This window comes from Ornithodoros turicata, chromosome 1, assembly GCF_037126465.1.
Source record: "Ornithodoros turicata isolate Travis chromosome 1, ASM3712646v1, whole genome shotgun sequence".
Taxonomy (NCBI): Eukaryota; Metazoa; Arthropoda; class Arachnida; order Ixodida; family Argasidae; genus Ornithodoros; species Ornithodoros turicata.
The window spans coordinates 95,678,045-95,701,822 of NC_088201.1; the positions used below are offsets into that span (position 1 = coordinate 95,678,045).

Below are 23,778 nucleotides of genomic sequence, written 5' to 3' on the forward strand. Positions count from 1 at the left end.
GGCTGCACGTATAGCATATGTCTGTAACTCAAACATCGCCATGCCAGTACTGGACAGCTGTTTCGGCCTTCTTGGACCTCATCAGCAGTACGCAGGCAGGCAACGTTTGAGTGGATGGCGTCAGAAGGTCACGTAACACGTGATTCCTCCCGTCAGGGTGAGATAACTCACTCACTGAAAGCCCAGTGCAAAGCCAGTGAAGTATACTTGTAAAAAAATAGCCCGAGCTCTTTGGCTGCACGTATAGCATATGTCTGTAACTCAAACATCGCCATGCCAGTACTGGACAGCTGTTTCGGCCTTCTTGGACCTCATCAGCAGTACGCAGGCAGGCAACGTTTGAGTGGATGGCGTCAGAAGGTCACGTAACACGTGATTCCTCCCGTCAGGGTGAGATAACTCACTCACTGAAAGCCCAGTGCAAAGCCAGTGAAGTATACTTGTAAAAAAATAGCCCGAGCTCTTTGGCTGCACGTATAGCATATGTCTGTAACTCAAACATCGCCATGCCAGTACTGGACAGCTGTTTCGGCCTTCTTGGACCTCATCAGCAGTACGCAGGCAGGCAACGTTTGAGTGGATGGCGTCAGAAGGTCACGTAACACGTGATTCCTCCCGTCAGCCTCCTGTCCTCCCGTCCCTGTCCTCCCGTCCTCCCTGTCCTCCTCGTCCTCCCGTGCAGCCAAAGAGCTCGGGCTATTTTTTTACAAGTATACTTCACTGGCTTTGCACTGGGCTTTCAGTGAGTGAGTTATCTCACCCTGACGGGAGGAATCACGTGTTACGTGACCTTCTGACGCCATCCACTCAAACGTTGCCTGCCTGCGTACTGCTGATGAGGTCCAAGAAGGCCGAAACAGCTGTCCAGTACTGGCATGGCGATGTTTGAGTTACAGACATATGCTATACGTGCAGCCAAAGAGCTCGGGCTATTTTTTCACAAGTATACTTCACTGGCTTTGCACTGGGCTTTCAGTGAGTGAGTTATCTCACCCTGACGGGAGGAATCACGTGTTACGTGACCTTCTGACGCCATCCACTCAAACGTTGCCTGCCTGCGTACTGCTGATGAGGTCCAAGAAGGCCGAAACAGCTGTCCAGTACTGGCATGGCGATGTTTGAGTTACAGACATATGCTATACGTGCAGCCAAAGAGCTCGGGCTATTTTTTTACAAGTATACTTCACTGGCTTTGCACTGGGCTTTCAGTGAGTGAGTTATCTCACCCTGACGGGAGGAATCACGTGTTACGTGACCTTCTGACGCCATCCACTCAAACGTTGCCTGCCTGCGTACTGCTGATGAGGTCCAAGAAGGCCGAAACAGCTGTCCAGTACTGGCATGGCGATGTTTGAGTTACAGACATATGCTATACGTGCAGCCAAAGAGCTCGGGCTATTTTTTTACAAGTATACTTCACTGGCTTTGCACTGGGCTTTCAGTGAGTGAGTTATCTCACCCTGACGGGAGGAATCACGTGTTACGTGACCTTCTGACGCCATCCACTCAAACGTTGCCTGCCTGCGTACTGCTGATGAGGTCCAAGAAGGCCGAAACAGCTGTCCAGTACTGGCATGGCGATGTTTGAGTTACAGACATATGCTATACGTGCAGCCAAAGAGCTCGGGCTATTTTTTTACAAGTATACTTCACTGGCTTTGCACTGGGCTTTCAGTGAGTGAGTTATCTCACCCTGACGGGAGGAATCACGTGTTACGTGACCTTCTGACGCCATCCACTCAAACGTTGCCTGCCTGCGTACTGCTGATGAGGTCCAAGAAGGCCGAAACAGCTGTCCAGTACTGGCATGGCGATGTTTGAGTTACAGACATATGCTATACGTGCAGCCAAAGAGCTCGGGCTATTTTTTTACAAGTATACTTCACTGGCTTTGCACTGGGCTTTCAGTGAGTGAGTTATCTCACCCTGACGGGAGGAATCACGTGTTACGTGACCTTCTGACGCCATCCACTCAAACGTTGCCTGCCTGCGTACTGCTGATGAGGTCCAAGAAGGCCGAAACAACTGTCCAGTACTGGCATGGCGATGTTTGAGTTACAGACATATGCTATACGTGCAGCCAAAGAGCTCGGGCTATTTTTTTACAAGTATACTTCACTGGCTTTGCACTGGGCTTTCAGTGAGTGAGTTATCTCACCCTGACGGGAGGAATCACGTGTTACGTGACCTTCTGACGCCATCCACTCAAACGTTGCCTGCCTGCGTACTGCTGATGAGGTCCAAGAAGGCCGAAACAGCTGTCCAGTACTGGCATGGCGATGTTTGAGTTACAGACATATGCTATACGTGCAGCCAAAGAGCTCGGGCTATTTTTTTACAAGTATACTTCACTGGCTTTGCACTGGGCTTTCAGTGAGTGAGTTATCTCACCCTGACGGGAGGAATCACGTGTTACGTGACCTTCTGACGCCATCCACTCAAACGTTGCCTGCCTGCGTACTGCTGATGAGGTCCAAGAAGGCCGAAACAGCTGTCCAGTACTGGCATGGCGATGTTTGAGTTACAGACATATGCTATACGTGCAGCCAAAGAGCTCGGGCTATTTTTTTACAAGTATACTTCACTGGCTTTGCACTGGGCTTTCAGTGAGTGAGTTATCTCACCCTGACGGGAGGAATCACGTGTTACGTGACCTTCTGACGCCATCCACTCAAACGTTGCCTGCCTGCGTACTGCTGATGAGGTCCAAGAAGGCCGAAACAGCTGTCCAGTACTGGCATGGCGATGTTTGAGTTACAGACATATGCTATACGTGCAGCCAAAGAGCTCGGGCTATTTTTTTACAAGTATACTTCACTGGCTTTGCACTGGGCTTTCAGTGAGTGAGTTATCTCACCCTGACGGGAGGAATCACGTGTTACGTGACCTTCTGACGCCATCCACTCAAACGTTGCCTGCCTGCGTACTGCTGATGAGGTCGAAGAAGGCCGAAACAGCTGTCCAGTACTGGCATGGCGATGTTTGAGTTACAGACATATGCTATACGTGCAGCCAAAGAGCTCGGGCTATTTTTTTACAAGTATACTTCACTGGCTTTGCACTGGGCTTTCAGTGAGTGAGTTATCTCACCCTGACGGGAGGAATCACGTGTTACGTGACCTTCTGACGCCATCCACTCAAACGTTGCCTGCCTGCGTACTGCTGATGAGGTCCAAGAAGGCCGAAACAGCTGTCCAGTACTGGCATGGCGATGTTTGAGTTACAGACATATGCTATACGTGCAGCCAAAGAGCTCGGGCTATTTTTTTACAAGTATACTTCACTGGCTTTGCACTGGGCTTTCAGTGAGTGAGTTATCTCACCCTGACGGGAGGAATCACGTGTTACGTGACCTTCTGACGCCATCCACTCAAACGTTGCCTGCCTGCGTACTGCTGATGAGGTCCAAGAAGGCCGAAACAGCTGTCCAGTACTGGCATGGCGATGTTTGAGTTACAGACATATGCTATACGTGCAGCCAAAGAGCTCGGGCTATTTTTTTACAAGTATACTTCACTGGCTTTGCACTGGGCTTTCAGTGAGTGAGTTATCTCACCCTGACGGGAGGAATCACGTGTTACGTGACCTTTTGACGCCATCCACTCAAACGTTGCCTGCCTGCGTACTGCTGATGAGGTCCAAGAAGGCCGAAACAGCTGTCCAGTACTGGCATGGCGATGTTTGAGTTACAGACATATGCTATACGTGCAGCCAAAGAGCTCGGGCTATTTTTTTACAAGTATACTTCACTGGCTTTGCACTGGGCTTTCAGTGAGTGAGTTATCTCACCCTGACGGGAGGAATCACGTGTTACGTGACCTTCTGACGCCATCCACTCAAACGTTGCCTGCCTGCGTACTGCTGATGAGGTCCAAGAAGGCCGAAACAGCTGTCCAGTACTGGCATGGCGATGTTTGAGTTACAGACATATGCTATACGTGCAGCCAAAGAGCTCGGGCTATTTTTTTACAAGTATACTTCACTGGCTTTGCACTGGGCTTTCAGTGAGTGAGTTATCTCACCCTGACGGGAGGAATCACGTGTTACGTGACCTTCTGACGCCATCCACTCAAACGTTGCCTGCCTGCGTACTGCTGATGAGGTCCAAGAAGGCCGAAACAGCTGTCCAGTACTGGCATGGCGATGTTTGAGTTACAGACATATGCTATACGTGCAGCCAAAGAGCTCGGGCTATTTTTTTACAAGTATACTTCACTGGCTTTGCACTGGGCTTTCAGTGAGTGAGTTATCTCACCCTGACGGGAGGAATCACGTGTTACGTGACCTTCTGACGCCATCCACTCAAACGTTGCCTGCCTGCGTACTGCTGATGAGGTCCAAGAAGGCCGAAACAGCTGTCCAGTACTGGCATGGCGATGTTTGAGTTACAGACATATGCTATACGTGCAGCCAAAGAGCTCGGGCTATTTTTTTACAAGTATACTTCACTGGCTTTGCACTGGGCTTTCAGTGAGTGAGTTATCTCACCCTGACGGGAGGAATCACGTGTTACGTGACCTTCTGACGCCATCCACTCAAACGTTGCCTGCCTGCGTACTGCTGATGAGGTCCAAGAAGGCCGAAACAGCTGTCCAGTACTGGCATGGCGATGTTTGAGTTACAGACATATGCTATACGTGCAGCCAAAGAGCTCGGGCTATTTTTTTACAAGTATACTTCACTGGCTTTGCACTGGGCTTTCAGTGAGTGAGTTATCTCACCCTGACGGGAGGAATCACGTGTTACGTGACCTTCTGACGCCATCCACTCAAACGTTGCCTGCCTGCGTACTGCTGATGAGGTCCAAGAAGGCCGAAACAGCTGTCCAGTACTGGCATGGCGATGTTTGAGTTACAGACATATGCTATACGTGCAGCCAAAGAGCTCGGGCTATTTTTTTACAAGTATACTTCACTGGCTTTGCACTGGGCTTTCAGTGAGTGAGTTATCTCACCCTGACGGGAGGAATCACGTGTTACGTGACCTTCTGACGCCATCCACTCAAACGTTGCCTGCCTGCGTACTGCTGATGAGGTCCAAGAAGGCCGAAACAGCTGTCCAGTACTGGCATGGCGATGTTTGAGTTACAGACATATGCTATACGTGCAGCCAAAGAGCTCGGGCTATTTTTTTACAAGTATACTTCACTGGCTTTGCACTGGGCTTTCAGTGAGTGAGTTACCTCACCCTGACGGGAGGAATCACGTGTTACGTGACCTTCTGACGCCATCCACTCAAACGTTGCCTGCCTGCGTACTGCTGATGAGGTCCAAGAAGGCCGAAACAGCTGTCCAGTACTGGCATGGCGATGTTTGAGTTACAGACATATGCTATACGTGCAGCCAAAGAGCTCGGGCTATTTTTTTACAAGTATACTTCACTGGCTTTGCACTGGGCTTTCAGTGAGTGAATTATCTCACCCTGACGGGAGGAATCACGTGTTACGTGACCTTCTGACGCCATCCACTCAAACGTTGCCTGCCTGCGTACTGCTGATGAGGTCCAAGAAGGCCGAAACAGCTGTCCAGTACTGGCATGGCGATGTTTGAGTTACAGACATATGCTATACGTGCAGCCAAAGAGCTCGGGCTATTTTTTTACAAGTATACTTCACTGGCTTTGCACTGGGCTTTCAGTGAGTGAGTTATCTCACCCTGACGGGAGGAATCACGTGTTACGTGACCTTCTGACGCCATCCACTCAAACGTTGCCTGCCTGCGTACTGCTGATGAGGTCCAAGAAGGCCGAAACAGCTGTCCAGTACTGGCATGGCGATGTTTGAGTTACAGACATATGCTATACGTGCAGCCAAAGAGCTCGGGCTATTTTTTTACAAGTATACTTCACTGGCTTTGCACTGGGCTTTCAGTGAGTGAGTTATCTCACCCTGACGGGAGGAATCACGTGTTACGTGACCTTCTGACGCCATCCACTCAAACGTTGCCTGCCTGCGTACTGCTGATGAGGTCCAAGAAGGCCGAAACAGCTGTCCAGTACTGGCATGGCGATGTTTGAGTTACAGACATATGCTATACGTGCAGCCAAAGAGCTCGGGCTATTTTTTTACAAGTATACTTCACTGGCTTTGCACTGGGCTTTCAGTGAGTGAGTTATCTCACCCTGACGGGAGGAATCACGTGTTACGTGACCTTCTGACGCCATCCACTCAAACGTTGCCTGCCTGCGTACTGCTGATGAGGTCCAAGAAGGCCGAAACAGCTGTCCAGTACTGGCATGGCGATGTTTGAGTTACAGACATATGCTATACGTGCAGCCAAAGAGCTCGGGCTATTTTTTTACAAGTATACTTCACTGGCTTTGCACTGGGCTTTCAGTGAGTGAGTTATCTCACCCTGACGGGAGGAATCACGTGTTACGTGACCTTCTGACGCCATCCACTCAAACGTTGCCTGCCTGCGTACTGCTGATGAGGTCCAAGAAGGCCGAAACAGCTGTCCAGTACTGGCATGGCGATGTTTGAGTTACAGACATATGCTATACGTGCAGCCAAAGAGCTCGGGCTATTTTTTTACAAGTATACTTCACTGGCTTTGCACTGGGCTTTCAGTGAGTGAGTTATCTCACCCTGACGGGAGGAATCACGTGTTACGTGACCTTCTGACGCCATCCACTCAAACGTTGCCTGCCTGCGTACTGCTGATGAGGTCCAAGAAGGCCGAAACAGCTGTCCAGTACTGGCATGGCGATGTTTGAGTTACAGACATATGCTATACGTGCAGCCAAAGAGCTCGGGCTATTTTTTTACAAGTATACTTCACTGGCTTTGCACTGGGCTTTCAGTGAGTGAGTTATCTCACCCTGACGGGAGGAATCACGTGTTACGTGACCTTCTGACGCCATCCACTCAAACGTTGCCTGCCTGCGTACTGCTGATGAGGTCCAAGAAGGCCGAAACAGCTGTCCAGTACTGGCATGGCGATGTTTGAGTTACAGACATATGCTATACGTGCAGCCAAAGAGCTCGGGCTATTTTTTTACAAGTATACTTCACTGGCTTTGCACTGGGCTTTCAGTGAGTGAGTTATCTCACCCTGACGGGAGGAATCACGTGTTACGTGACCTTCTGACGCCATCCACTCAAACGTTGCCTGCCTGCGTACTGCTGATGAGGTCCAAGAAGGCCGAAACAGCTGTCCAGTACTGGCATGGCGATGTTTGAGTTACAGACATATGCTATACGTGCAGCCAAAGAGCTCGGGCTATTTTTTTACAAGTATACTTCACTGGCTTTGCACTGGGCTTTCAGTGAGTGAGTTATCTCACCCTGACGGGAGGAATCACGTGTTACGTGACCTTCTGACGCCATCCACTCAAACGTTGCCTGCCTGCGTACTGCTGATGAGGTCCAAGAAGGCCGAAACAGCTGTCCAGTACTGGCATGGCGATGTTTGAGTTACAGACATATATATATATATATATATATATATATATATATATATGCAGGAAGATAGGGGATCGGGCGATACGCCGCCTCCGCTGCTAGCACGCCATCGATGGCGTGCTGGCAGCGGAGGCGGCGTATCTGAAGTGCTCCGATCGCGCGGTTGACCCATCTGTATTACCAACGCTACTCAACTTGATTTTCAAAAATAAAACTTCGAATTTGACGGCCGCCACTATTTACAAATAAATGGCACAGCTATGGGAACTAAGATGGCACCAACGTATGCAAACATTTTCATGGGTACACTAGAGGAAAAATTTCTAGCCGGGCGCGACAAAAAACCTAGTCTATACAAACGCTTCCTGGACGACATATTCATGGTTTGGCCACACTCCGAAGAAGATCTCACAGGATTCATTCACGATTTTAACCTGGTACACCCCGCCATCAAGTTCACCCACTCCTTCTAGGCAATGACTGCTAACTTCCTAGATGTAAAAGTAACCTTAACCGAGAAGTGTTTTTCCACTGACCTGCACCGAAAGCCTACTGACGCTCAGCAGTACCTTTCCTTTAACAGCTGCCACCCGCGTCATACTAAACTCGCTATTCCTTATAGCCAGGCACTGCGATACAGGATGATCTGCTCGGACGACGATGATTCAATCAAAAACCTCGCTGAATTAGAGCAAACCTTCGTTAATCGTAATTTCCCACCCAATCTAGTACAAGACGCCCTGACCAAAGCACGACAAACGGATCGGTGGAACTTATTCGGTAAACGCGACGACGAACCCAAGGGCGACCGCGTAAACCTTGTTCTAACCTTTGGTGCAGGCGCGGGTAATATTAAGAGTATCCTCCGCCGCCACCATACTTCTGCAATCTGAGCGGACACGACAAATATTTGCCGAGGAGCCACGAGTTACCTACAGGCGTGCGCGCACCCTTCAAGAGAGACTAGTCAACTCGAAGTTCCCAACCCATTAACACCCGCGGCGGGATGCCATCCATGCAATGGTAAAGCATGCCAAATATGCAAATCAATGCAAAGCACGGCATCGGTCAAGAGTACAAACTCCGACTTCTCTCTTAAAATCAATGGAAACTTTGACTGTAACTCAAGTAACATTATTTACATCATTCAATGTACAACTTGCTCCGCGCAATATGTAGGTCAAAGTAAAAACTCATTTAAGATTAGATTCAATAACCACCGATCTAATGTTTCGAAAAAACGTAGCCTCCCGGTTTCCCGCCATTTTAGTCAACCCGGTCATTCCATGAGTGACGTAGCACTTTTTCTTTTAGAGTCAAATTTCACATCCGATCGCTGTAGAGAGCAACGCGAATCGTATTTGATCTACAAATTCCAATCTCTAATAAATGAGGATAAAGGAGTGCTATCAACTGTAAGAAGCATATCTGGATTTTTTTTTTTTTTTCTGTGTGTTCTCGGAGTGGCCGCTGCCTGATTTCTTCTTTTCTTTTCAGCTCGACACACTTAATCCCAGACCTTCCTGGAACTCCAAGGCTTTGACACGTAATCTCCCCAGCCGATGACCCAGGAACCTTCCAGAACCTGACTCACTGACGACCGCCTCGCAGTGGAATTGTACCGCTGTGTTGTTTCTAATTGTGTTGTTTCTTTAATGGCTTTTTCCTCTCATTACAATTACATTGTCTTGGCTCGGAAACCGTATGTTTCTGGAACGTAGAGAGGGAAAAAGGGATCACAAAACACGAATATACTTCAAGTACTCTTCTCCCTAGGGAAGCGAGAGATTTAACTCTACGTTACACTAGTGTCAGCGCGCTGAGCAGTTGAGCTGGAATTGGAATTAGAATTGGAAATGAATAAAAAAATAAGAATAAATAATACTAAAAAGAAAAAGAATGAAAAAGCGTTATCTGAGCTGATCGAGGTCGGTTCACTCTGGAAATTGTTGCACCGACGACTAGCGCCACGTTCGAACTTACCTAAAATTGCTCCTCTGTTGAACTGTCCTTCTCGGCTCGCATGGCCGCGCCCATGAAATCAGCAATCAGCTGTTCTCGTTTTGTGGAGTGTGCACCGAACTGTTTGTAGTTCAAGCTACAGGTACTTAATACGAGCGGGAGAGCTTCGGCAGTCTTCCTGTGGATTCGTGGGTGCATCAACAAAGATGGGCATAGCTTTCGGGATGGCTGTGTGTGTGACAGCCGGTGTCTTTCTCCGTCTGTTACGTCGCGAGACAACTGAGATCATCGTCTGTGCGCGCTCAGGAAGCTTGAAATCTGCCCTGATACATATATAGTAATATATACCTTCAATATACGCGGATACATATACGGTCAATAAATTGGGACTTGCTCCACTGCAATCTTTCCCGGAGTTCACCAGAGACACTGTTTGTGGATTTATGCCTTACATTTAATCTATCGCAGGTCGTTCCACATCCTACCCGAATAACTCATGCCACACAGTCAACCCTTGACTTGGTTTTAACCACCCATACTGAGCACATCACTTCTTTGCATGTCATTGATGGTCTCAGTGACCACAAGGCCATTTTCTTCGATATCTCTTCAAGTCGTCCAAATGTTCGTAAATTCAATGATAAAACCATATACAACTGCGCTCGAGCTAACTTCCAAGCCATCAACGAGGGTCTTGAAGCTGTATGAAAATTCCTTTCATGGCACCTCGCCTCACTCCATTGAGGATAACTGGTCCCTCTTTCGTGACAACATAAACTACCTTACCGAGTACCATGTTCCAAAGATAAGAGTGAAATCTTATAATCACAATCCTTGGTTCACGAAAAGTCTCAAAATCTTGCTAACCAAGAAAAAGCGTTTATTCAGGAAGGCAAAGCGTCTTGGCGACGACGTATCATGGGCTAAATTTCACTACTGTGAACGGGAATACAGACACTCGATCAAGGAAGTGAAACATAAGTTCTTTACCATCGACCTCCCGTCTCTCTTGACGAATAAACCAAAACAATTTTGGAAAATTTTATCTCCGCCAAAATCCCTTATCAGTCTAACTGACACCCGCCGACAGCGACTGCGTCAACGCTTTCGTTTCCCAAGCAGCAAAATGTACTGAAAGTCGAGTGCAATAGGGGTGGACGGGTAGCTGGAAGGCCTTGAATAGACTCGCGAAAGTAAGAAACATTGATAAGACACATACCGTCAACCCCTATTGCACTCGACTTTCAGTACATTGTGCTGCTTGGGTTCCTTCTTTTCATCCGTTTTCAACACCGATAACGGGTACATCCAAACTCCATTATCAGTAATCGCCTCCTCACCTATGGTCTACATTCATATCAGCACTCATGGCGTTTGTAAAATCATTGAGTCACTTAAGCTGTCGTCAAGTGCTGGTCTGGACTCTATTAACCCGAAGGTTCTATACAACACAAGATATATTTCCAGCAAGATTCTATTGCATATTTACTCAGTCACTCCAAGATTCTGCTTTACCGCAGGACTGGAAGACGGCGAAGATTGTCCCTATTCACAAATCAGGCAGCTGCCACATCGTTCATAACTACCGCCCCATTTCACTCACTTCTATAGTATGTAAAATTCTCGAACACATAATCTTCTCCAACGCAGTTAAGCACCTTGAAGAAAAATGCTTCTTCTATCCCTTCCAGCACGGGTTTCGAAAGCTCTTTTCCTGTGAAACTCAAGTAGCCAGTTTTATTCACGACATCTTTCTCCACGCGGACAATAATCATCAGACTGACGCCGCTTTCTTAGACTTTCGCAATGCTTTCGATATGGTGCCGCACTCTAAGCTTCTATACAAACTCTATCTGCTTAACCTCGACCCGTATGTCGTCCGTTGGATAGCTCAATTTCTGACTAATCATACGTTATTTGGTACTTGCAACAACCACCTATCCTCAAATGTACCTGTGCTTTCTGGTGTCCCTCAGGGTTCAGTCCTCGGCCCTCTCCTTTTCCTTATATAAATGACCTTCGTTCTGGCATATCTTCCACGATTCGTCTCTTTGCTGACGACTGTGTAGTGTACAGGCAAATCCTCTCTCCTTCTGACGAACTAACATTACACTTGTCCTTCCACTAATCCGGCGTTGGTGGAATGAGTGGCAAATGCCTCTGAACATTGCAAAGTGTCGCATTTTGCCGTTTTCTCGAAGACGGGTCTCCTGTCTTCCTCCCTTCCCCTACATTCTAAGTGATATTACATTAACCCGAGCAGATTCTTACAAATATCTTGGAATCCACCTTTCCTCCAACCTAACTTGGAACGAGCGCATCAACCACATAATAACTAACGCTTCTCGCTCCCTAGGCTTTGTTAGACGCACCCTCAGATTGGCGCCCTCCATCTTAAGCTTCTAACCTTCACGGCTGTTGTACGAAGCAAGCTGGAACATGCATCCCCTATTTGGGACCCTCCGCAAAAGTATCTCTGCGACGCCATAGAAGCCATCCAGAATCGGGCTGCCCGTTTCATTTCGAACGACTACTAATTCAATACCTCTGTAACCGCATTAAAATCAAATCTTAATCTCGACTCACTCGAACATCGTCGCCCCGTTTGGGCTATCGCGGCCTCAATGGATGTCCTGACACATGGTTTGGGAAACACTGAGGCATACTGTATATTGTTACATGTGACATGTTGTAGTGTACTGAAGCCAGCTTCACTGTTGTATTGTTTCTTCGCATGGTTACTTCTTCAACGTTACTTGAATGAGGAATGCGGAGAATGAGGAAATGTATGCCTTTCATGTTCTGGATGTTCCCTAATTGCTGACCCCTGCTGTTGGGCTAAAATCTAGCAACTACACAAAAATATTAACAAATGCAGAACAGGAGACAGAAACACGGACACAATGACATGATTGAGATCATGATATGCTGTCAATTTTTTTCTGTGTCTCTGGTTCTACATTTTATGAACATGTGCCACATTGCCAGCACCCTTTCCCTCTAGCTACGAAGAGAGCCTCTCAGTAATAAAAATGCAGGTTGACAAATGCACGTAAACAGTGCTTACATTTTTTGGGGTCTTCGCTCATCTAATGTTTATCGCAGAAAATACTCCTCTAGTTGACATGGCATACTGAATATGAGTGTGCTCCACAGCCACAAACTGCATTGTAAATTAGCACTGCAGTATGTTTATCGCCACACATGAAATTACCCTTCATAAGTGCATCATGCAAGCTCATTGATTCTGATGCTAATTGCTCATGAAATAACATGGGGTGGGGTGAAAGACAGTGGAATCACATGTTGCGTCACTAGCAGTGCCGTACTCATTCAGCAGTGACATCACAAGCAGTTATTTTTCACTGAAGCCTGCAACTCAACGATGTTATTCACATCTTGATTGCAGAAAAAGTAAGCACATGTTTGTTATTACTTGGTATACAATTGAAACTTGTTAATGTGATGACGGTCATTCTCGTGGATTTTGGCAATAAAACCATTTGAGGATAAAAAACACCTGTCAAGGCGTAAGCTCTGAAGATTAGTAAATTGAGTGAGGCATTTTAAATTGCCTTTTTTCCTTTATATTTTCAATGCTGACATACATCAGCTTGTGTAACTGTCAATCTGAGCTATTCCAGCCAAAACCAGCCAGAGATGTAGCTTGACTCTCTTAAAGGTCAGCTACGCCGATTTCCCGATGTGTTGAAACGGTTGTGATATTCAGAACGAGCACATCCAACTGCCCCCGAAACGCACCTTCGTTTCTCAATTTTGTCTTCCTATTACGAAAATTAATTCATCAAAGAAACCAAAACAAGCCATGGGCGCAGCCATTTTTGTGACGTAGATGGGATAAACCTGCTCCATCTACGTAGATAGAGAATCGTGCGTCTGATTGGATGAAAGCTGAGGCTTTCTCTGACTTCCCTAGAGTCTTCTCCCGTTTGCGAGGAAATCCAGTTATGGCCGCCGGCTACGATGAGCGTTTCGTCCGAGGTAATCCCGAGAACTATTGAACGATTGAAACAACAACCGCGAACTCACCTCAACATCATTTTCGGCGTGAAATTGTGATTATGTGCTCGAGAACTTCGCAGTTCAACCGTTCAGCTGCCATTCACGTCAACCCGTTTGCGCCTTTTACAACAAGTGCTGGAATGGGAGCGATTGAGCAACAACGCGAGACTTGGTGATTGTTTGAGAATATACCTGCAGAGGACTGGTCTTCAAAGAAAGAAGGCCGTATTTCTGCCCATGCACATCGTGCGATTGCCAGGCTTGTTACACGAGATACATATATTGTGCAGCATCATAGCGCGACTGCAATGAACGACGTAGGAATGTATCGTGACCACTCGAACTGCATTCGTTGAATCATTCGTCGGTTATATGAAAGTGCTCATTAGAGCTGCCCCGCACAAAAAGTGTTGGATGTAGTTTTGTAGTGTGTTGTTTATCTCGTAGAGCGCATCGCGGCATGTAGGTCGAGAGCCCTTATACGTATTTTTTGCATGTTTACTTGAGTGTGCGCATTGTTCTATACCACACAGGCCATATTTCATTCATAATAGTTTTGCAAATAAACACGTACGGGTTGATCTCATATTGCTTTTGAGTTAGGCATAGTGTCTTCAGATCAGGGTATGTGTATCCTGTTTGCTGGGCCCAACAGATGTTATTAAGGGCAGTGCAACATTTCCCACTTCTTGAACCATGCTAACATTGCCAGAATAAGGAACATTACACTGTGCTGTGTATTCTACACTCAGTTGTCTCGCGACGTAAACCCCCAATTATTATATTGGGTACTCCACATGTTCAACCAGTCAGCACTTCCCATATCCTATTTTTTTTAAAACATGTGCTTAAAATTGCACAACTGCCACTCAAGTAACTTTGCCACCAAATTAGTCAGTGACAAAAGGTATATGTACTTTATCACAAATTTAATAACCTTGGTAGAAATGATTGATGGTGTCCTCTGCCTTGTACGGTGCACTTCATAGCAAAATACACAATAGTCCAAATGTTTTCCTTGTCCACAAATGCCCTGTCAAAGCTGAAAGACTCTTATCAAAATGGGGAAGCGGGCTTGCTTGTCCAGAGAAACAAATATGAAACTGCAGTGCTCAACGTAAATAACTGCATGCTCAGCAACTAAGGCTGGTGATGCTGAAGACCTAATATTTCTAGGTTAAAGGGAACAAAGGAGAAAAGACCACTGCAGCGTATTAATGTTGTTTCAAAAGTATAACACCACAAAATTTGTGAGAGCCAGTTGGTGTATTTAGTGATGTTGGTCACCTCCTGCACCAATTTTTAATAAGATTCAAATGCGTTGCTACCAACCAGGACCTAAGCCTGACCTATGATCTAATAATAATAATAGTATCTATCTATTACCTATATGGACTTTCACCACTAGTTTGGTCTAGGTTTCACACGTGGCTTCTAGTGAAATTCGAAGCTGCTCTGTAGAGCTGACAGGAGACTTGCAGAGTAGAGAATTTTTTATTTATATTTTCCAAAGAACATGTAAAAAACAATGTGCTGTACCAACTGTATTCAAAGAAATACAAATATACTTTGTTTTAGCTATGTGCATATTAGCAGATTACAGATGACCGATGACACACAATGGGTGTCAAGGGTGAGAACATAAGAATGCTACCACTGCAGGCACTGTCCTGAAATTCTAAGTCACCATTTGTCAGAAAGCAATGACCACGCACAGCCTAAGGATCATATTGAGCTCCTTCCATTATTTTTATTAACAGCATGTTGGCTGCCATTCAGTCCATGAAAGTGACCCTTATCGTTGAAAGAACGGTTCAACAGCAAGCGAGCTGGTGATAGTGTCCATGATGGCGAGACCTGAAGAGGAGATACAAGAAGGGACATAAACACGCTATGTTGAGACATTGTGTATGTCCCTTCCTATCCCTCGTCTCAGGGTTTTTCGCTATGGACCTTCATGATGTTTCCTTCGGCAAACTTTACATATTTTTATGTAGAATTGTGAAGGTACAGCCAGGCGCTGTTAGCAAATCACACAGTACTTTTCTTGAATCAAGAATCCATGGTAGGTACACAGTCATCTTCAGCATTGCACACATCTGTGGGACATGTTAATCACTTTGGAATGTCACAGACATGTCATGGAGGCTGGCACATGATTAGTGGTGCTGAACAGACAATTATTTGTCATAGTTTTGGCATAAAAAGTAGTTTTGTCACCTGCATGTTGAGACAGATGTATCTCTACATACTTTGCCATGACACAAATATATGAAGCAACAAATGTACCCTCTACCTTATTATGGTTATTAGTCAACACTGCCAAGAATGTGGGAACACAGTCTTGTACCACCTACACTCTTCAAAATGACCTTCACACACGACACATTGTAGGTCAACGAGACTCCAGAATGATGTCCTCTCCCTCCCCATTAGCTGAAAACATTTTTGTACAACCTTGCATAAGGGGAAGTTAGTACAAGAAATGCACACATTCCTTTTTTGAGCAAATCAGTATTCAGAGCGTTACCATACTGTGGTAGGCCTGCAGTGCATTACGTGGTACAGCACACACTGTAAAAAATTTCACCGTAGAACATGTCCCCCATTCTAATGACAGTCTTCTCCAGTTTTTCAAACTGCCATTTCCCATAGTGCTTTATGGTATGACACAGTATTTCTAAACCTTTATTGTAGTTTACTAGTTGTAGCAGAAAAAAGACACCACTGTTTCCGATCACAGGACGCAAGCCATAAGTGCTATACGGAAACAGTACATGCTGCTCTCTAGCAGTTGTTCGTGTTTGAACATGGTATGGTGCATGCAGGGTAAATTCCATGGTTAAAATATCCAAACGTGAACAACTGTTAGATTACATGATGTAGAATGCTCTATAGTACAGTAAAACCTCCAAAGTCGGACACCTCCCTACCTCGGACAACTCCCCATGTCGGACAAGATTTCATGGCACAGGCAGGCTCCCATTGAAACTACATGGGGACGAAATTCTCTATGTCGAACACCTCCCTATCTTGGAAGTAGGATAGGGTTTTCCCTGCAAAGTCGGAGAAAACCCTGGTCAAATTACCTCAATATCGGCCCATCTTTGCACCAAAAAATCCCAAAATGAGCCAGTGGCCTTGACTTTTGCCCCTTTTTTCCCCTATACTGGTCTCAGCATTTTGTTGCTTTAGTTTTTAGAGTCCAAAAAAAACAAGTGCTGTCAGCCTACATTGTAATTCTTTATGTGAGCACTTGTCTTCAGTTTGTCTAGAGCCTTTGAACAAACACTGCACAAAAGCTATGAGAAGTGGGCTGACGCTTCAGAGACAAGTCCTTGCTGCTCGAAAAGCTCTAGAGGTAATGCCATTGAGTAGAATCTGAACGGAATTCAATATACTAAAATCAGTAATAATTATCAGTGAAGAGTGGGTAGAGGTACCACTACCAGGAACCACCACCAGGTACCACTAAAGGACCTTAAATTGAAGGAGGGGGACATTTCTCACAGCTGTGATCTCTTCCATTTTTTGTTGCCGTCATATTCTGTAACTCGGACACCTCTATAAGTAGGAGACGCTTCGGCTGCACCGCGGGTGTCCAACATAGGAAGGTTTCACTGTATTTGTGTTCCGTGTCATGTGACCACAAACAATATATGCTTTTGCTCATGCTGCACAGCACAGGCAAATTGATTTGCATGTGAGGATAATAACATGAAACCCGAGGCGCGGAGGAAAAGGCATGACTTTACGGTCTCTGTGTCATTTGTTTCATGTTGTAATTGCGTACCAGCTGGCCTGTACCTGAGAATAGGTTTGATGCATTGTACACGCACCATAGACATGCAGTATGTGGTGTGTTGTGATAGTAATGCCAATTGAAGAATAATGCTCCAGGTGGATTGTTTCGCTACAATCTTGAACTATGCATACCAAGGGGTAGGGCATCTGCGTGACAGGTTTACCTGGAAGTAAGAACGTAAATGTTAGCTGAAGTCATTGAATAATTAACATTATCAATATACTGCTGCAGATGATACAAACAATAGCACACAAGATGCTCCGATATGTTCTGCAGGAATGTCTCTGTACTCACAATATTAGCACAGCAGCTACAGAAAGGCATAAAACAAGTTTCTGTATACATGATACCACTTGAATTCAACAAAAGCTTCTGCTGCACTGCCAGAACACCACAGCAGACAGATTTACCTTACTTCACCTGAGAAAAAGTATGTACTGTTGCACACATGATGCTGTTTGAATGTCTTGAAAAACATAATTTATGACCGAAAGACATCAACTGGAAGATTTTGATTTACCTTAGTCAAAACTGAGAAAAAGTATGTGCTGTTGCACGCATGAAACTGCTTGAACTGCCCTTGAGCGCTCTGGAAGAACACCTTATTTGTGGCCAAAATACAACAGCTGAGCCAGCACTGAATTTATACCTTACTCAAAATACACAAGATGTGCTGCCGTGCATATGATACGATGATACTGCTTAAATGTACTCTGAAAGCGCTGGCACCTCAGGCATGGTTGCTATAAGCTAGCGAGCAACAGCAAATGGTATACGAACACAAGAAGTCGAGCACAAGTGATGGAATGCACTTGATTAATCGGAAAATGAAATGTTTCAGTACCAGGTGTCACTGTTCCGTCAACAAAAACAGATGAACTTTGAAGGGGCGTCTGGTTGGCACTGGTGACAGCCTTCAGCTTGAACCCCAGACGGTGATAGTTGAGACGAGGAGTGCAAGCTTTTCGGTGGTGCCAGAATGCCTGCGAAATCATTTAACAAATAAGGCAATTCCAAATCTGTACCCGCTGGGGCGTAATCTCTAAAGGATGAAGCAGTAACTAACAGATAGCGTATTTTTCTCTTCTACGTGATGCAATTTGCACCGCATGACTGACTTGTCTAACATTACGCGTCTTACCTTTATCTGCTGCCCAGTCCTGCCCCTGCAATCTCCTGCTGCAGATAAGGTTGGCACAGCATCCCGGACGAAACATCTTCGGCTTCTTGTGAAAGAAGTTGCGCATTGCTTCCGTAACATTCGTATGAGCCAGATGAACTGATCAAATCGCTGCTTTCGAAGGTGGCACACAGTCGAAGTTGTAACCGATTGTTGCAGTCAATAGATTTCTCTTTCGCCTTTATGAAAATTGTGGTTTGAAACACTGGAACTGCATGCTGAAGTGTTCTTGCAGACGGGAGCAAAATGCTCACGCATTCTCGGCACGCAGCACAGAACACGAACCACACCTGTACTGGCCTAGCAAATGCTTTGCAGTCGAAGGAAGCAAAACTCACGTTCCTCGTGGGTTTAGTGAAGTCCAGAAATATACTGGCTCCCTAATAGCGAACTGTTTATCACTTCCCCAATGTGAATCTGCGCAGCAGACGGCTCGGCAGAAGAAACTGGCCGGCTTGGCGGAAGAAACCAAGCCAAAAGTCATGCCAAGCCGGAGCGCGGGCAGACCACGAATGTGTCGTCGACACAGGGTTTGCGGGCCACAAGACGGGATGTCAGTGAAACTAAAAATTCACTTTTTCGGAAAACCGTGAGGAGTTTGGGATAACTATTTTGCATACATAATCAGTGTTCCCTTATGAACACATCGTGTGAGTACCATTCCATTCTGTGACACTCGAAAATCGGCGTAGCTGAGCTTTAAACATCACTGAAAATTGTGTGCATTTTTTAGACGATGCATATATCGAATGTAAATCATCATTTTGTTTTCTTGAATAACGGGGGCACATTAAACTGTGCCGAAATATGAAGTTGTCCCTTACGAGCTTCCTTCTGACATCTACATATACATCATTTGTGCGCTTTCCTTGCCTGGTGTTAGAAGGGAAGCACGGGTCTGCCATCCCAAAGAGCATGTAGAACGCGTACAAATCTGGTGACGTAGTGAGAACTCAAGAACGGAGCACATTTTGGGTAAAGTTTACTATAAATTTCCGGCAAATTAGCATTCTTGAAGGAGCCCCAGATTATTTATGCTTGTAACTGATTGCTTGTGATTAGCTTCACATAAAAATATCAAGCTGATCTATATTCATTGTTTAACCAAGTGTTTGAGAATGTCAAGCACTTGCAAAAAATAACTTTTTTTTTCAGATAGTATATTCACATATAGGTCGTCTAAAAGAAATCTTCCCTTATTTGTATAACTAGTCCTCTCCTGTAACATATTGAAAATCTACAGGTTTATTTTTCCTTAAAAACAAACAAAAATATTTCAGCATAATGTGCTGCAGCTTGTTCGTCAGTTGAGGCCATCTAGGAAGCAAAAAAAAAAAAGATGCCTTTGTGGCTGTCTCCTGCAAAAATCGACACTCTGCTTTTCCATTTTGAGAACCTACAGGTGTATTTGTTCTTACGCAAGAAAAATGTTTCGTCAGCTCATTCACATCCCATCTGTATGACGCTATAGCACACTTTGAACAAATTTTGCATTGAACTGTTCTGCCCAGTTCTACAGATTAGTTGCAGTCGCTGCTTCATAACAGTTTTGTCAATATTTATGATTGTTTTCACATACGTGAAGTCATCTGGAAAGTGAACAAATCTCATCATTTCAAGGGCATACCCTCTCCTATAGCATGTTCAGAATCTGCTGGCATGTGTTTTCTGTAGATCTTATAGCATCAGCTGACCATATTGGCTCAGATCATGTCAGAATGCGACGTAACAGCTTTTGGAAACAATTTATTATGATCTCGTGTGCCCTTCAACCACAACAGAAAAAAAGCCCACAGTCTTTCTTTCAGTGGAAATAGGTGTTTTTGCTGCATTAACAGAAGGTGGCTCAAAGTAATAGTACCTCCTTGTGGCCTGGGTGGAGCATGCCTCACTGTGCTTTATGTCCAGTAATTTCTTCTCCAACCGTATCTCTTTGGCAGTGAGCCACAACGTATACACTCTTCAAGCTTTCTTTCACCAGGAAAAACAGCTTACAGCTCTGCAGGCATCAGAATATCTGCACGCAGTGGGGGCTGCAATCTAGCCCTATAGGTGCCAACATTTTAAATGGTACTGCGAACACAGTCATAGTACCCTTTATCACGACACAAAGCAATTATGCCAAAGTCATGCTTTTGGAGGCAAAGCCATGCTTGCCAAAGCCAAAGAGGCAAAGTGATGCTTATGGAGGGTTTTATTATGCCCTTCTGCTCAGTGTATGGCTTCTGTTTTTAGCTGGAACAAACCAATAAAAAAAATCTGAGCAAAGAAATATGCCACCTTCAGTTACCATCGACGAAGCAAACTAAGTCAGTAATGGTGGTGGTTATTCACTCTGCTATGTGATTGTGTTCATGTTAATTCACCTGTTTAGTACTGTGGTACCAGCTAGCTTCCTTGTAGTGTAACATATCTGTGACCGCATGGAGGACAAAGAGGAGGAATTAGCTAGTCTGGCGTAGGAGCTCTCACACTGGCATAGCTGGTCAAAAAAAATGTGGACCATACATCACATAAGACACAAACACCAGTATATTTTCAGCAACCACTGGTTCATTTCTAGTAGGTGCGGTCCATATAGCGTGTCCATGGACTGATTTTTTTTTATTCTGAGAGAAATCATATTTTTGCAGTTATAAGGGATGGCAACATGTTCTACATCCGAAGTAGATGTACTAGTTAGGTCTCGTTTAATTATTGGAAATAGAAGGTCGGTGCAAATGCAACGTCGGTTTCCCTATGTGCCGGTATAGTTTTCAAAAGTATGCTTGTGACCATTTAGTGCTTAGACATGGCCCCGAAATAATGGTTGTGTGAGAGTAAGTCTCGGAGCGTTCTTTTTGCCTTTTCACTTGAACGTGAGGAAGAAACAACGCTGCAGAACTGCAAGCAGCACATTTAATGTAATGTGGTGCAGGATGCAAGTTTTACAGCGATTTCATATTTCAGCGCAATATTTATAAGCTGTAAAAATAGCTGCAAGGGTACCATACAATGAAGTAGCTGGTACCGTAAATTTCAGACCTCTTCTTGGCGTGGGTGCTTGGCATAAAGAGTGGCCTGCTAATAAACGTACTTGGGGATTTCTGAATGTGAAGATCATTGGAGTGAAAGGAAGGCAAACAAATACAACAGAGGGTGCCATTCATTTCTCGCACTTCTGATTTCAGTTACTTATTGCGCTTGGTTTTCTTCAGTTCCGACTGATAACCAGATTTGATAATCAGAATTTGCACTGTTTATCCACGCGAATAAAAAAGATGCAAAAATTTCTGTGAGAAAATTTCATGGTTTTTAAGACCTTGAAAATGGCATTCTTAGGTTCCAGTGTATTCAAAGACCAGTGAAAACAAAGTGCTTGAAGTATTATGTCTAATACATCTCTTGCAGCTTTTGCATGGCAAATCGTTGTCTAGGAAGGTGCGCGAATCAATGTGGATGTTCCTGAAATTAGAATCTTATTTCGTTACAGTTTGAGATTACCGTATGCTGGTTACAAAAAATTAGGGCATCTCTGCATTACTCATCCGAGAGAAAATAGTTTTTTCTTCTAGAACTACAGAACACACTAAAAGGACAGGAGATCGTTTGAATACTACCAAAGAGTCCTGTCAACCGCGATATAGCGGCATGCTCTCCGTAGTGAAAACCATACCTCGGCAAAACTCACTCATGAGCATGCTCACTCATGCTCACTCATGCTCATTTTGGCAAATGAGCGGAGCATGAGTGAGCGAACGGACAGCCGGGGACGAGTGAGTGAGCATGAGTGAGCAAACAGAGAATTGGGCAGAGGATGAGTGAGCATGAGTGAGCAAACAAAGAGTTGAGCGGATGATGAGTGAGCATGAGTGAGCAAACAAAGAGTTGAGCGGAAGATGAGTGAGCATGAGTGAGCAAGCGGCGAGTTGAGTGAGTGAGTGAGCAAGTGGAGAGTTGAGTGAGCATGAGTGAGCAAACAGCGAGTTGAGTGAGCATGAGTGAGCAAGATCTTCAGGAATACAACTAGTACTTGATTTCATCCCAGTTCAGGCAAGCCGGTCCCCCCCTTTGGTCCTCCGATTTCGTTGATTCTTTTTTATGCTAAAGCCACTCTTGGCGCTCTATAGCCTTGGTAGCTTTTGCGCCAATAAACCCTAATTATCATCATTATCACCTAAAGCCACACCTCTATGATGAACAGTGCCACTGGTCCGAAACTTGACATCGCAGCAGTTGCCGAGAAAAAAAATTGACGAGCGTGCCTGAGTGGCGTCGTGCGCTTCACAGAATCTTCCTCGGGTGGTATTTTGAGGCCGTCTCGTCCGCACCACGAACGCGCTAGAGGATCGCGAATTTTTTTGCGCGTTCTACAGATGCCAGACTACCACATAATTTAAAAGACGGGCATTTCCTCTCACGAACTGTTCTATAAGAAATCGCGAAAACGCTCGTGAGCGCGATTTTGCGCACATTTTAAGCTTTTATTACAAAGAAGTACGCACGGTAGAATTACGAACTCTGCACCAAATGAAAGATAATTAATTGCTCTTTCCAACGACGTATTACGCATAAATGTGAGTGTTACTGGAGAATAGGTAGAATGAGACGGACCATGCTCCCTCCCTGAAAACACACGAAGTTCGTAGGTCAATTCCTCAAAAACCCCACCTTTAATTTTAGCGAAAAAAAAAGCATGGAATCCTGACTATATTAGCTTTCCAATGGTGTAAAATTTGTGTCTCTAAATTTTCTTTTTTTGCTGAAAATTCTAAAAGTTTAGAACCGAAATGCCAGCGCGCATAAGGAGAGCATGTACAACGCGGCCATGCGGTTCCAACTCCGGCCACCCTCCGGCGTTTGTACTGATCGTCGACGAAGGGAACCTGCCTTTCATCACCTCCTGTGCCTGAGATGGACTTTTCGTGCCATATCGTATTTCGACTAAGGACAGGGTGCAAAGAACAAACGTTGCTATCATGTTACGTGCATGAGGACAGCAGGTAACGCGGCCCGACGGTTCCATCTTTCGTTCTAATCTTTTGTTTTCTGTTGACAGGCGCTTGAGATGTGGTCCTTATTTAACTATCTTGAAGCAGGGCAGCTGGCCTAATACATTGATACGCATAGATGTACAGGAATAATACAACATTGCAAGCCGGTAGAGTGGTTCATTTGGTGACTGGCTTTGCTATTGCTCACCTTTAGAGAGAATTTACGAAAGACACTAAAACAAGAGTAAAATATAGTTACGGTGCATGAAAGAGCCATACATACATTTTAAATACAAAACACAGCTCTGAAAGCGGAATCGGGAACAAATGTCACCTATGTGTGAGCGGCATCCCAAACTGATTCTGTTGGAAAACATCGATCTGTATGCACATTCTCGAAAACATCACCAGCCAGACGTAGTGTGGTGATCGT

The 23,778-nt window shown here is 45.2% G+C and overlaps 1 protein-coding gene and 1 long non-coding RNA gene across 2 annotated transcripts in view; both read right to left on the reverse strand.

Annotated features, from left to right (window-relative positions):
• Positions 1 to 23,778, reverse strand: part of LOC135366754 (protein-cysteine N-palmitoyltransferase Rasp-like) — a 202,980-nt gene that overhangs the window by 116,474 nt on the left and 62,728 nt on the right. The window lies entirely within an intron of this gene.
• LOC135366739 (uncharacterized) lies at positions 17,304 to 18,353 on the reverse strand. The gene is made up of 3 exons (XR_010414276.1): positions 18,334 to 18,353; positions 18,037 to 18,175; positions 17,304 to 17,355 (listed from the first exon to the last, which is right to left on the reverse strand). It is a non-coding gene; the product is annotated as an uncharacterized LOC135366739 (long non-coding RNA).